Genomic DNA, 12,939 nt, shown 5'->3' with positions numbered 1-12,939 from the left:
AGATCCAGACACCCACAGACACACACATTGACACATAAGCACACACACACACAAGGGTACTCAGGGGAGTTACAGAAGAGGGAGTAGTTAATTCTGATTGGTTTTGGCAAACAGCCAGATAGGACACATCCCACAGGTTACAGGCCTTAAAATGGCATGCAAAACGTTCATACAATGAGATCGAGCTAATCCATGGACCATCTCCTTATTGTAGCTTATTGATTACAATAATAAACCTCCAGATTTCTACATCCAGTCTCCGGTCTTCTGATTGAAAGAAAAGGTGTAGTGAGATCCCATTCTCGCCACAACACAGCCTAAACGCATTGCCCTTCTGCCAGTTGCATCAAATTGTTTTAGTACTTCTTCGCTGTCGATTTCCAAATCTGTGTGAATATTCATGAGAGCAAGTCCAGTCAGTCTTTTCGTAGATAGATACAAGACCTTCAGGACGCAATGAATGTTTGGCTAGAAATTTGCCGAACTTTCCAGGGCTTGATAAAGTTCACTGCGTAACTCATTTAGCTGTTTCCAGCTCTGTATCTGCATCGTCAACGCTGGGCATTAGTTGTCTGTACTCCGATTTTATAGTTTCCCCATTTTAATAAATATGCGTTCATGATATATTTTTCTTCTTCTCGCGTAGCAGGCTAATTGATACAATATCTCCTCGTTTGAGTGTGGTTGTTTGAGTGCAATGGGAGTGTATGATCAATGTTGTCTATAAAGGTATTTAGGTAAAGGTATTTACGGGAAAATATCTCGATCCACCTGTCACGTCTCTGTCTTTAGAGGGCAGCGCCAAATAACTGAACACAACTAAACTCACGCGTGCCTCGCGGCCACAATACCAAATTTCATCATATTTGATAGAATGAAGGACATATTAGTTGTGAATAGTATCACCGAGTTTGATAGGTATTGGTCAGGTAATAGCCGAGTGACAGCTGATTTGCTTTCTGATTTGACAGTACTAATTCGTGTTTTTTTTCAGCGCCAGATAACTGAACACAACTAAAGTCACGCGTGCCTCGCGGGCACAATACCAAATTTCATCATATTTGATAGAATGAAGGACATATTAGTTGTGAATAGTATCACCGAGTTTGATAGGTATTGGTCAGGTAATAGCCGAGTGACAGCTGATTTGCTTTCTGATTTAACAGTACTTATTCGTGTTTTTTTTCAGCGCCAGATAACTGAACACAACTAAAGTCACGCGTGCCTCGCGGGCACAATACCAAATTTCATCATATTTGATAGAATGAAGGACATATTAGTTGTGAATAGTATCACCGAGTTTGATAGGTATTGGTCAGGTAATAGCCGAGTGACAGCTGATTTGCTTTCTGATTTAACAGAACTTATTCGTGGTTTTTTTCAGCGCCAGATGACTGAACACAACTAAACTCACGCGTGCATCGCGGGCACAATACCAAATTTCATCATATTTGATAAAATGAAGGACAAATTAGTTGTGAATAGTATCACCAAGTTTGACAGGTATTGGTCAGGGGAGACGGCCCAGTGTTCCGAAAGCCCGATATTCCGAAATCTCAATATTCCGAAAAATAGTCCCCCTGGCAAAATTTAGAAATATTTTAAGTGGCACAAAACACTCAAAGCATTTCGTTTGCACAGCAGAGCGGAGACGCTCACCGGGCTATCATGCATATAACTTTTCCTAGGCAATATTTGTTAACTTAGCCTACTCTGGTTTTGAATATGGGGTAGGCTACCACTCATGCGAAGGAAATCACCGGCAGATTGTCGCAGGACATTACGCAGATCTTGTCAAGCACTGACAAAGCATGCATGCGTTGGCAATCATACAAATATTTTTGTATCATCGCGATGCAAATGCATGTGTGTATAATAATATTCTGAATTCAAGTTAATGCTTGTGAAATAAAGGCATTTATATGTTTATGATTGTGTGATTCATTGGGATGTGCATGTGGGCAATAGTGGTTCACGTTGCTGTACTCACAATTTCGGAACAGCGGGCTGTCGGAAAAATGGGTTTTCGGAACATTGCCATGGAACCTTGGTCAGGTAATAGCCGAGTGACAGCTGATTTGACAGTACTGCTGTTGTTTTAAGCAAATAAAATGTGGAACGTCCTTATACGTGTTTAAGGAGGGGTTGTAAAGGTGCTCATATCTTCGGACCTCTTCTGTTATGTTTGTTCATAATCAACAAGAATAAGCTTGTGAGACAGTCTGCAGGATATTCATAAAAAACCGTGTCATTAGTATGAACAGTTGAGACAACTTATCCCTCTTTCGTCTTCCGGGTCACGACCTGGCAGGGAGAGAGGGAGCATGCGCAAAGACGCAAAGTCCAGTTCCTTATCCAATTCACCGTTACATGCCGCAATAGTCGAACTATCAACTGGATCGATCGAGTTATCCAGGGGTGTTAGTCCGACTATGTGCGGTCCGACTACGATCCGACTAAGGTGCTTACATGAAACGGATAATGCGATTTCAGTCCGACTAAGGCAGTTATTCGAATCCATGTAACCACGGTCTGACTGTGACTGTTTCATGGTCACTGAGGCTAATATAGTCTTTTACCAACATCGTCTTAACTCTCTCAAGTTCCCCTTTAAACATCTCATTCACAGTCTTCATTTCCTGCAAACTATGCTTCATGTTCTCCTTCTCGGCCAACACCTCCCTCAGCTCCCTTTCTGTGCTGTTAGACTGACGACCAGGTGCTGCATATCCCTCCCATCTAGGTGAATTAAAGTTATACTCTTCCCGCAATTTCCGATCCTGTTTCATTTCTTCGATCTTATCTCTTCCATCCTTCAGCTTTACCCATTCTTTATCCATTTCAGCTCTCAGCTTTTCGCGATTTTTATCTCCCTCAGCTTCTTGCGCTTTCAGCTTTTTGTATTCGACTTTGCGAGCTTTATCTCTTTCCGCTGCGTCAGCCTTCACCTGTTCCATAAGCAACTCAAACTCGAACGCACTCATATACGCCATTATACCGGCCCAACTCTTCCGATCGTCGGAATTAATTGAATCTCCCTGACGCGATTGTGTACACCAGCAAATCACGCACAGGTGTAGAACCACCCAATCACCAAAACCCACTAGACTAGCGCTTCCCCGATCTATCTCCAACACACAGTCCTCGCTATTTCCAGTGGCTATTTCTTCAGTGTGTCCACCTGCAATTGAGCTGCTAACCAACTCCAGCGCGTCCAACACACCCACGAAAAACAACAAACTCTTACAAGCCCGGCCAAAACAACAAACAGCGGTAAGCGCTCTTAACCTGCGCAGGGGTTTGCGTTTGCTCAGTAAGTACTCACCTACTACCACCACCCAGTTACCAACACCTGTACCCAATTTAACTGATATGCACAGTCGGTCTCTCTCCCAGCGAGAGCCCACAGCTGCAGTCACTCTTAAAAATGACTTTCCTCCTCCACAGCAACCCAACGAAAACAACAAAAGTTTAACCTTACAAATTTCCGCGTGCGTCTCCCCCAATTTACAATCCCCTTGCTGCTGCACCGGCAGTTTTGTGCCCGTCAGCATCCAAGGCCAATATCCCGATCTATACAATCAATACAGCTTCCCCACCACTATTCCCCAATGAGTGGATGAAAAGTTGTCTTACCAGATTCCCGGAAAAAATCTCGGCGAGCCCCCACGTGTTACGTGCCAGCTCACGACACGAAACAAGAAGGGGAGGCCACGCAGAATTTAGGATATTTATAGTAATAATAATATATTTATTAATGATTTACAAGTTTATATAGTTATCTAATAATTATAGCAAACGTGTGGTGAAGATCAGTGTTGTGAAGAGAAACAAAAGATGTAATGTAAAGTCAGGTAAATGGTAATATAAACAAACGACGACGATAATCCAAAACCAACGACAACGACAATCCCAAATCCAATTCACTATCCAAATCCAACGATAACCAAAATCCAACGACCAATCCAACGCTCTCCCGACTTCCATCTGAGCAGGGCTTTTGTAGCCCAGCCAATCACCCATACACCTGGATCCAATTACCTGTTGTAACGACAGATAGAGAACAGGCATGCAAATCTCATGGGGCGGGGCCTAGACCCGCCAGGGTCGTAACATATTATTATTGCAATCTGTGTGGCCTCCCCTTCATGTTCATGCTTAGAGCCGAGCATGTAACAGTAATCATAATGTTACTTCTGCAAATGTATCAGCTTTTCTTCAAATAGATCCTTACCTACTGGCACCTACCACTTTCGCATAGCACTGATGACCCTAAAATACTACCCAGGGCCTCAGTTTCCCAGCACCAGTGTTGAGATATGACTGACCAGGCAAGTTACGGCCGTGCCGTGGGCAGGTTACGAGGTCAGGACAAGAAATGACGATACTCCCTTTGGCTGTGTATAATCATCTTTATTCATTCCGACTTTAGGTCAGCTTTTTTTTCTTTTAATTCTGTAAAGTTGACCTAAAAAATGAAAGTATATTTAAAGAACCCTCAAAACTAAAATATTATGTATAATTTCCTCTCTTACGTTTGTCTTTACACTCAATACATAGCGAAGCAGATCAGCAGTCAGCACTTCTCTATGGTTTCTCTCTCTCCCTCACTCACACACTCACACACACACACACACACACACACACACACACACACACAAAGCAATAGTGCTGTGGGGTTGGCCGAGGATTACAGGAAATGTTCCAACCTAGTTTATCATAAAAGCAATATGGCTCAGGTTAAGATGACTGCCATTAACACTGTGTTCTCAAAAAGCACTAGGACATCTGGCAGCCGTTAACTTGGCTTGCAGGGGCAACAGGTTTGTTAAGGTGCAACTGACTGAAGTGGGAGAGGGGTCCTGGAAGGTAAATCTACAGCTGGCTGACTGAAGTGGGAGAGGGGTCCTGGAAGGTAAATCTACAGCTGGCTGACTGAAGTGGGAGAGGGGTCCTGGAAGGTAAATCTACAGCTGGCTGACTGAAGTGGGAGAGGGGTCCTGGAAGGTAAATCTACAGCTGGCTGACTGCTACACTTCACCCACCCACCCACCCACTCCAACAATCCAGCATTACAACAACTCTTAAAAACTACATCTCAAAATTAAAAAAGATGACCATGTTTAAAAAAAGAAAGAAAAAAGAAATGTGTGTGAAGCCCATCTGATTTAGGTCCTCTAAAGAAACTCTAAAGAAAACTACAACAGACTTGAGATTGTGGGATGGGGTGATGTGAGTTCATATTCATCTGGGCATGAGTCAGTCTGCAGTGTAATGTCAACCATGTTGTCAATGTTGATATTCAGTACATCACTCCATTTAATATCTCAATGGTTTGGGAGACTAATGGGAGGTTAATTAACCCCAGGGAGAAATTATTAAAGAGGTGTTTAGTAGGAGTTATCCAGGTTTGCTTAAGCTGACCGCAGAACCGGAGACCAGACGCTACACACCGCATCTGAAGCGCTTTCTGGAGTCTCTGCCCCGTGGGTTGGTTGGCAGATGGCTTCATTGAAGTCGATCTCAGCCTTTGTTTAAGCAGAGACGTATTATATGGACACATCACAATGAGCTATATGCTGTCTACAGTGTGTGTGTGTGGGTGGGTGGGTGGGTGTGTGTCCGTGTGGGTGGGTGGGTGTGACTTGGCTGTCGCCTCTGAAGCCTCCATCACAAAGAAGGGGTTCTACAGGGAGGTGGGGGGTGAGAGGGAAGGAGGAAAAGGTGTGTGTGTGTGTGTGTGTGTGTGTGTGTGTGTGTGTGTGTGTGTGTGTGTGTGTGTGGGGGGGGGGGTGGTGGTGTTGGATTGTATTTGTTGGCTTTTAAATACACACCACCCGTGAATGGAGAGGCAAATATAGCTGCGATTAAGCTCTTAATAAACATCAAGAACAGGCTCTGAGCTTTACAAGCTGGCCTCTACACCAGAGTGTGTGCTGAGGGTATGACTCATACATGCATACACACACACTCTCTCTCTCTGTTTCATACACACACAAAAGAGCAGACGCACACCAAATGTTCTTCAGCTAGGCAACAGCCTTTTCGATGAAAGATAATAAAATCATAAGAGGTAAGAAAGGTTTAACACACACACACACACACACACACACACAGCACATCTGGTGTCTGCAGTGCTGCTCAGATCTAATCCTTTAGAGTGAGAAAGAATGCCTGCAACTCTCCAGAGCGCCACATTAAACACTGAGCTCTAACCGCCATGGTTGTCATCTTTTTAGAAGCGCTGTAATAAACAAACACTCCTCACACACACACTGCTTCCCGACCCAAACAATGCATCCTCTGTTCGTGTGTGTGTGTGTTTGTTTGTGTATGTGTGTGCATGTGTGTGTGTGCGTGTGTGTGTGTGTGTGTGTGTGCGTGCGTGAACACACTCCTCACAAAGACTCCTCCAAGTTTTGAGAGTGAGTGTTAGTGATGGTGAGCTTGTGTGACTGTTTAAAGTAGTGACTGTAAATGGCATGGATGACGCGCTCCATGCCCTTCCGTTCTATAGAAACTAAGCCAGAAGTCCACTGCCATGTTGTCAAGGTTTAAGACAGAGATTTGCACAGAGATGACTCAAAGTCAGGTACACCTACTAATGTGGTAGACCCGCCCCTTGTCCCACCTACTAATGTGGTTGACACGCCCCTTGCCCCACCTACTAATGTGGTAGACCCGCCCCTTGCTCCACCTGCTGATGTGGTACGCCCGCCCCCTTGTCCCAGTACCCAGGTCCGGTGCATCACAGAATGCCTCCATTGAACTTGCAGGAACAGCATGTCAAACTGTGAGCGTAAGGATACACATAGTCTTTTTACAGTCATTGGTTACAGAAATCTAGCCAAGTTATAATGGTGGAAATGTTCTGACCCATGCGGTCACATTCTCAAAAAAAATGTATTACGCTGTAACAATTTGCCTTACTTAAAAAAGGAGAAAGGCACTAATGCCAAATCCCAAATTTAAGAAACTCTCTTTTGTCCTGAGTTGCCAAGGCACCTAAACGCCATTCCCAACTCAGCAACCTCACCACTAGATGCCACTATAAACTACACACTGCACCTTTAAGTGTATACTTACACTTTAATAACCTGCAAGAGTTTAGAACATAGGCGTAGAACACAGTATTAGTTATTATGTGAACAATGTGTTGTACTACGGAACATCGGAGTGGAACAAAGTATTATGCTTAATTTATGCTACTCCGAGCCCTCTCCAACAAACCTCGTACGGGAATCTCGTACGGGAAGTTAGAAAAATGAGTAGGTGCACGACAGCCTCTCCGAGGTGCTCGGAGAGGGTTCGGAGAGTGTTCGGAGGGGCGTTCCCTATGTCCGACTCCGTGAAATCGGAGTAGCATAAATTTCGCTTTAGTTATTATGAGAACTGTGTGTTGGACTACGGAACATTGGAGTAGAACACAGTATTAGTTATGAGAACAGCCTGGAAGCTCCTGATGACCCAAAAATGGCACTGGAGGATATGCAAAAGTGATGCACCTCAATGTACTCAGGGATACAGTATTTATTTATCTATTTATTAATTGTTATTTATTATTATTTAGCTGTGGCAGTTAATGTCCACCGCAGTTTTTAGCTGTCTAATGCTGCCTTGTCTGTCTCGTTGTTTTTGTGACAATGACAAATAAAGTACTTTGCACTTTAAACTTGAACTTTGAGAAGATTGTGTTGGACTACGGAAGCCATAAGATGCCATCAGTTTACCCCCGTGTTTTGGGATATCAACATAATTAATTAAATATCTCGTGAAACGATAGGCATTACGAAGGAGACTGCTATCAAGCGCTACCAGCAGGGCATTGCACGCAAGCTTGATGTTGTGGTGGTGAACTATATAGCTGATCAGCTTGGCAACAAGGCCTTTGCAGTCTGGGCTTCTGATGAATTTGTGATGTAGCTGAAATAAACAAAACCCTGTTGAAGCCTTCATTGTTTTCATCCTTACAGTAAAAGGCCGCTATGTGGCTGGTATTTGACTCTGTCTCTCTTTCACACACACACACAAGCACGCACACACACACGCACACGCACACACACGCACACGCACACACACACACACACACGCACTAATTTTCTCAGTTCTTATTGGTCAGTCTCACCCACTCTATTTCTATTCTCTCTCCCTCTTTCCCTCTTTCCCACCCGGCTGCCCCTCTCTGCCCCGCTGTGGGGCAGATAGAGCTCCCTACAGGGCAGCCTCACCTGGGTCACCCCACCCTCCCCACAGGGCAACCTCACCTGGGTCACCCCACGCTGCAAACTCACCTGGGTCACCCCACCCTCCCCGGGGCACACAACATGTGCTTCTCATCAGGCTGCCTCCCAGACCCCATCCCACACCTGACTCTCCTGCCCCTCTCTGGGGGGCAAATCTCCCACTGGGCAGCCTCACCTTCGCTTTCACCTCCTCCATTACACCCACTCTAGGCCTAAGATTAGTCAGGATTTTAACAATGACATGATTGAGAGCTAATAAGGACTAGAAGCAATCTCAGCAAAACTAAAATGGACAACTCTCCATAAACATTTATATCAGCTTTAAACCACTGCAAATTATCTGACCAAGTTCAAAATCCACATAATATTTACATAGTATATCACATTTTATTTAGTAACCAAATTGACATGATTGAAGTTAATGTTCAGAGTCTGCATCTGTCCGTAATTACAGCAATTCCCAGCAAACAACCAGAACTGTGTCGGCCTAACCAACACAGCATTCCGGCAGCACTTGAACTTCAGTCAGACCATAAGGGGTTTGTCAATGGTTACGCCTGACAGTTCCAGTGCCTAACTGTGCTCAGCATAAACTGGAACCACATCCCCACGCATAATTTCCACGCGTACCACCACTTTTGACAAAAACAATCTAGACATAATAATTCATCACCCGGCATTTGCCTTCCAACAGACTAATTATGTTTGGCGTTGTCAGGGAAACCAGTGTATCAAATGATTGCACATACATGTACATCAGTAGGCCTACACATTTCACATAGCATGACCTGTTTGAATGTAAGCAACAGGAGATGAATTACGTCTCTCCAGACAAATGACTCCGATACACGCTTGCGTGTAATTGGGTGAGTTTGACTTATCAGCGATCTCTGGCGGTCAAAGACATTTAACACAGCTGTTGATGACCTTGGGCATCTGGAAAAACTACAAATCTCTGTGAGACAGAGATGACACCGATAAGGTTACAGCCTTTCATAAATAACATTGTCAGGGCTGTTTATGATGAAAAACTAGCAAGTCGACTTTCCTAACACAGCCAAACATCAAGCAAGAGCAACACAAGACGGCTAATAAGTTATTACTGACTACTCCAACAGAAGGAAGGCCAGCTCGGCATCTAACTTGCAACGAGTAAAAGCCAGTCCGAGACTGATTCTTGTGAGGGTTATAGTCTCTTTTTCTCTTCTTCGCTTCCTCCGACAACGTCTTTAAAAAAAGATTTAAGTCCTCTACTGTACATGTCATATTTGTCTCAGTGCCAAAGCAAATGACTGCATTCTTTTCTGTTATCTGTTCAAAAGAAATGACATAAGATTAACCGAGAGTTGCCATGTTTTCTTTTTGATTGCGGCTCCAGAGCACGCCGGGAGAGACTCCTTTGTCCACCCATTGATGTAATTGCACAGTCGGATTAACAATCGCAAAACTGACCAAATTAAAATAGCTGAAATCCTCTGTAGACCTCATGAAGTTTATTACGATTTTGAGTTTCATCACCATGTCTTACACATCAGTCTACAATCTACATGCGGTCCCGCGGCGTGCATTTCCGTTGTAGTAATGTCTTGCATTTGGCCTCTTAGATGTGCCAAGATGTGAGATTTCATTGTGCGAAACGTTTCAGCTGACATTAAAATCCCACTGCCAGTTTAGTTATTTATACTGATGGTTTGGCTTCATTTAATGTGTTTGGCATTCGTATTATGTACTGCTTTTCAGTTCATGTAAATCACTGAGATGTGCCATGACTGCACAATATCATTTGTTTAATGTGTGAAGAGTGAACACAAGGCATCGATTAATGTTTGTTTCCTGCTTTGTTTTGAGAAGACGGATACGTGAGGCTTTCCAGACCGACTCTGTTCTTCGTAGTGAGAGGACCGGTTTCTCTGCGCAGACGACTCCTTGCCTGCAGGGGTGTGAAGTCTGTTTCCTTTTTGAGCCAGCAGGCTGTGTCAGCTACCAGGGGCGGCGCCAGGGGGGGGCTAGGGGGTGCTCTAGCTCCCCCTGGATTAGCCATAGCACCCCCATGAAAATAATGGTTTATTTATTATTGTTATTTAATTTAATTCTGCGTTATTTATTGTGTGATAATAATATTTAACTCACAAAAGAAAATAATAACAGATTGAAATGAACAGATTGTTTTAGACACAGAGCAATCATTCTGTCATAACCTTTGACCCAACTTTCACGTCGCACGCTTGAATGTTGACGTTACCGGACGGTTGAAGGAGAAAGCGAGTTAGTGCGTTGTAGTTTCAACAATGCATCGGTTTTTGCTACCTAAATGTCTATGTTTGGAAGAACGATTAAGAAACAAGAGTGACGTAGAAGAAGAAGAAATCCAGCGGTATCTGGTGTGGATTTTTAGAGGAGGAAGATGCCCTTTTTTGCCGAAGATTTTAACTTTTTGCCTTTTTCCTCTTTTTTGGAGCCGCCTTAAAAAAACCAGACTCTTTAGCCTAAGACAAGCAGTCTGTCTGTGTGCTAGGTATACGATTACTGATGATTGTGAACTGAAATAATATATACCTTTTTAACGCATTTCTGACTCTGACTGTTTTAGTTAATTCTATCTGCTATTCCAAGATTAATTTCACTCTATCTGAGATGGTAGTGGTCACCTGTCGCCCAACTTTAATCCTCACTACCACAAGTGTTTTAAAGTAAGTTAAGTATTTGGGATTGCGGACTCTATAACATGCTGTATGCCTTTTGTCAGTGACCGTCGCAGATGTGCGCGTCTGTCGGAAGAAGCCTAGATAATGATAATAATAATACAATCGGTTTGTTTAGCGCTTTTCATGGACCCCAAAGACGCTTCAGAGAGCAAACATGTAAAGTTGTTGTAGTAGAGAAAACCATGTGACACATAGGCTATCATCCTCATTTCATAGCACCCTCACTAAAACGCCGAGCTCCCCCATAGCACCTGCAGAAAAGAAATTCTGGCGCCGCCACTGTCAGCTACACACTACAGCCAACCACACGCCAGATAGACAGGTCCCCAGACACCAGGGGACAAGCTCACTCAGAGCCCAGGCCTGCACCTCACACAACACAAGCCAAGCACACCGCAGCCAGATATCACTCTTCAGACAACATAGGCAAACCCCAGACATCTATCCCCTCACACAGCATAAAATAACACACAGCAAAACACAAGACTTTTCTTTTATTCCCAGCAGCCTTGAGGTAGTTGAGAGTTTGACAGAAAGTTATTAATATTCCAACCCATCATCTTTGACTGACCTGTACACATACCTCTACTTTCCATTACCCTAATTCAAATCAGTACACAAAGGCTTCATGTGTAGAGTGCAACTTATGGATTCATGTCATACTTCTGTGCTCATCCTAAAGAGTGTGTTGAGCCCCATGTTATGAGAGATGTTGTCCTGTAGCACACACACACACACACACTCCTGCTGTTGAATAAGAAGTCCACTCCACTGGCGGAACAGCAGCCCTGACCTCTGGCTCCGTGGGGAGATGGTGGTAATTGGGTTTGTGCTGCTCAGAGCCAAGAGCTGAGAGCGCGGTCAGTGCCTCTTTAAGAGACGGCCGTGGCCAATGATGGAGAACAACGAGAGCTGAGAGCGCGGGCAGCGGCGCTTTAAGAGACGGCCGGGGCTTTAATGTGAAGGAGGGGCAGGAGGAAGAACGCTTCCATCTCTTTATCAGGAGTAATGAGAGACGCTTTAGGCCTGCCGCCGCCTGCCGGGAGGCGAATATCAATCAGAGTCCCGAGAGCCTGGGAACGTTACGCAGAGCAGTGAGTAAACGCCTTAACAGCACCGCACTCCATGGGCTCTGTTTACCAGGAAAACAACACACAGGAAGAAGACAGACAACAGCACAGCTCAAGCTTGCAAATGTCAAAGGCTTTTATAGAGACAGAGAGAGAGAGAGAGAGAGAGAGCAAAGACAAAGCAGCTGCGCTTGTTTGTCAGAGTAGCAACTACAGAGGACAAGGCTGTCAGTCGATACACACGTGCTACAACAGAAGACAGTGTGGCTGCAGTGTGTGTGAGGCTGGGCTACAGCGGGGGGGTTGGGGGGGGGGTCTGCACAGACTAGCTAGTGAGATAGATAGACAGACAGACAGACACACACGCACACACAGACAGACAGCATACTGGAAACATCATACCATACGTACAGTCAATCAATACATGACCAAGTACAGTCAATCAATACATGACCAAGTGTCTCCCTTCTCACTAAGTGAACAAAATTAAAGTCTTAGTGACATCTACAAACAAACACTTTTTTTGTCAACAATAAAAAACATGAAAATGAATCAAATAAATAAATTAATAAATCAAGCATTTAAGCTCCATTGTTTGAGTGCAATCATAACTTCAGCAGAATGTATGCAAAGCAGGACAACATGTTTTAAAAGTCTGTTTCTCCGGTGCAGAATGAACAGGTCATGTTTTGAGTATGTACAGGTTGAAATGAGCTCTGTCCTCATGCCTCTCCTGGTGCAGTCCAGTCCAGTCCAGTCCACTGCTCCTCTTCAAGTGTTCTTCAGCAAACAAGAATCCACACACACCAGAGTTCCTCAGTCCTGGCCTGATGTACACTAACACACACACACACACACACACACACACACACACACACACACGTTTCCCATTCTTTACCTCTTATTCCAAATGTATCCCAC

Source organism: Clupea harengus, chromosome 7, assembly GCF_900700415.2.
Source record: "Clupea harengus chromosome 7, Ch_v2.0.2, whole genome shotgun sequence".
NCBI lineage: Eukaryota > Metazoa > Chordata > Actinopteri > Clupeiformes > Clupeidae > Clupea > Clupea harengus.
This window is presented reverse-complemented; position numbering follows the sequence as displayed.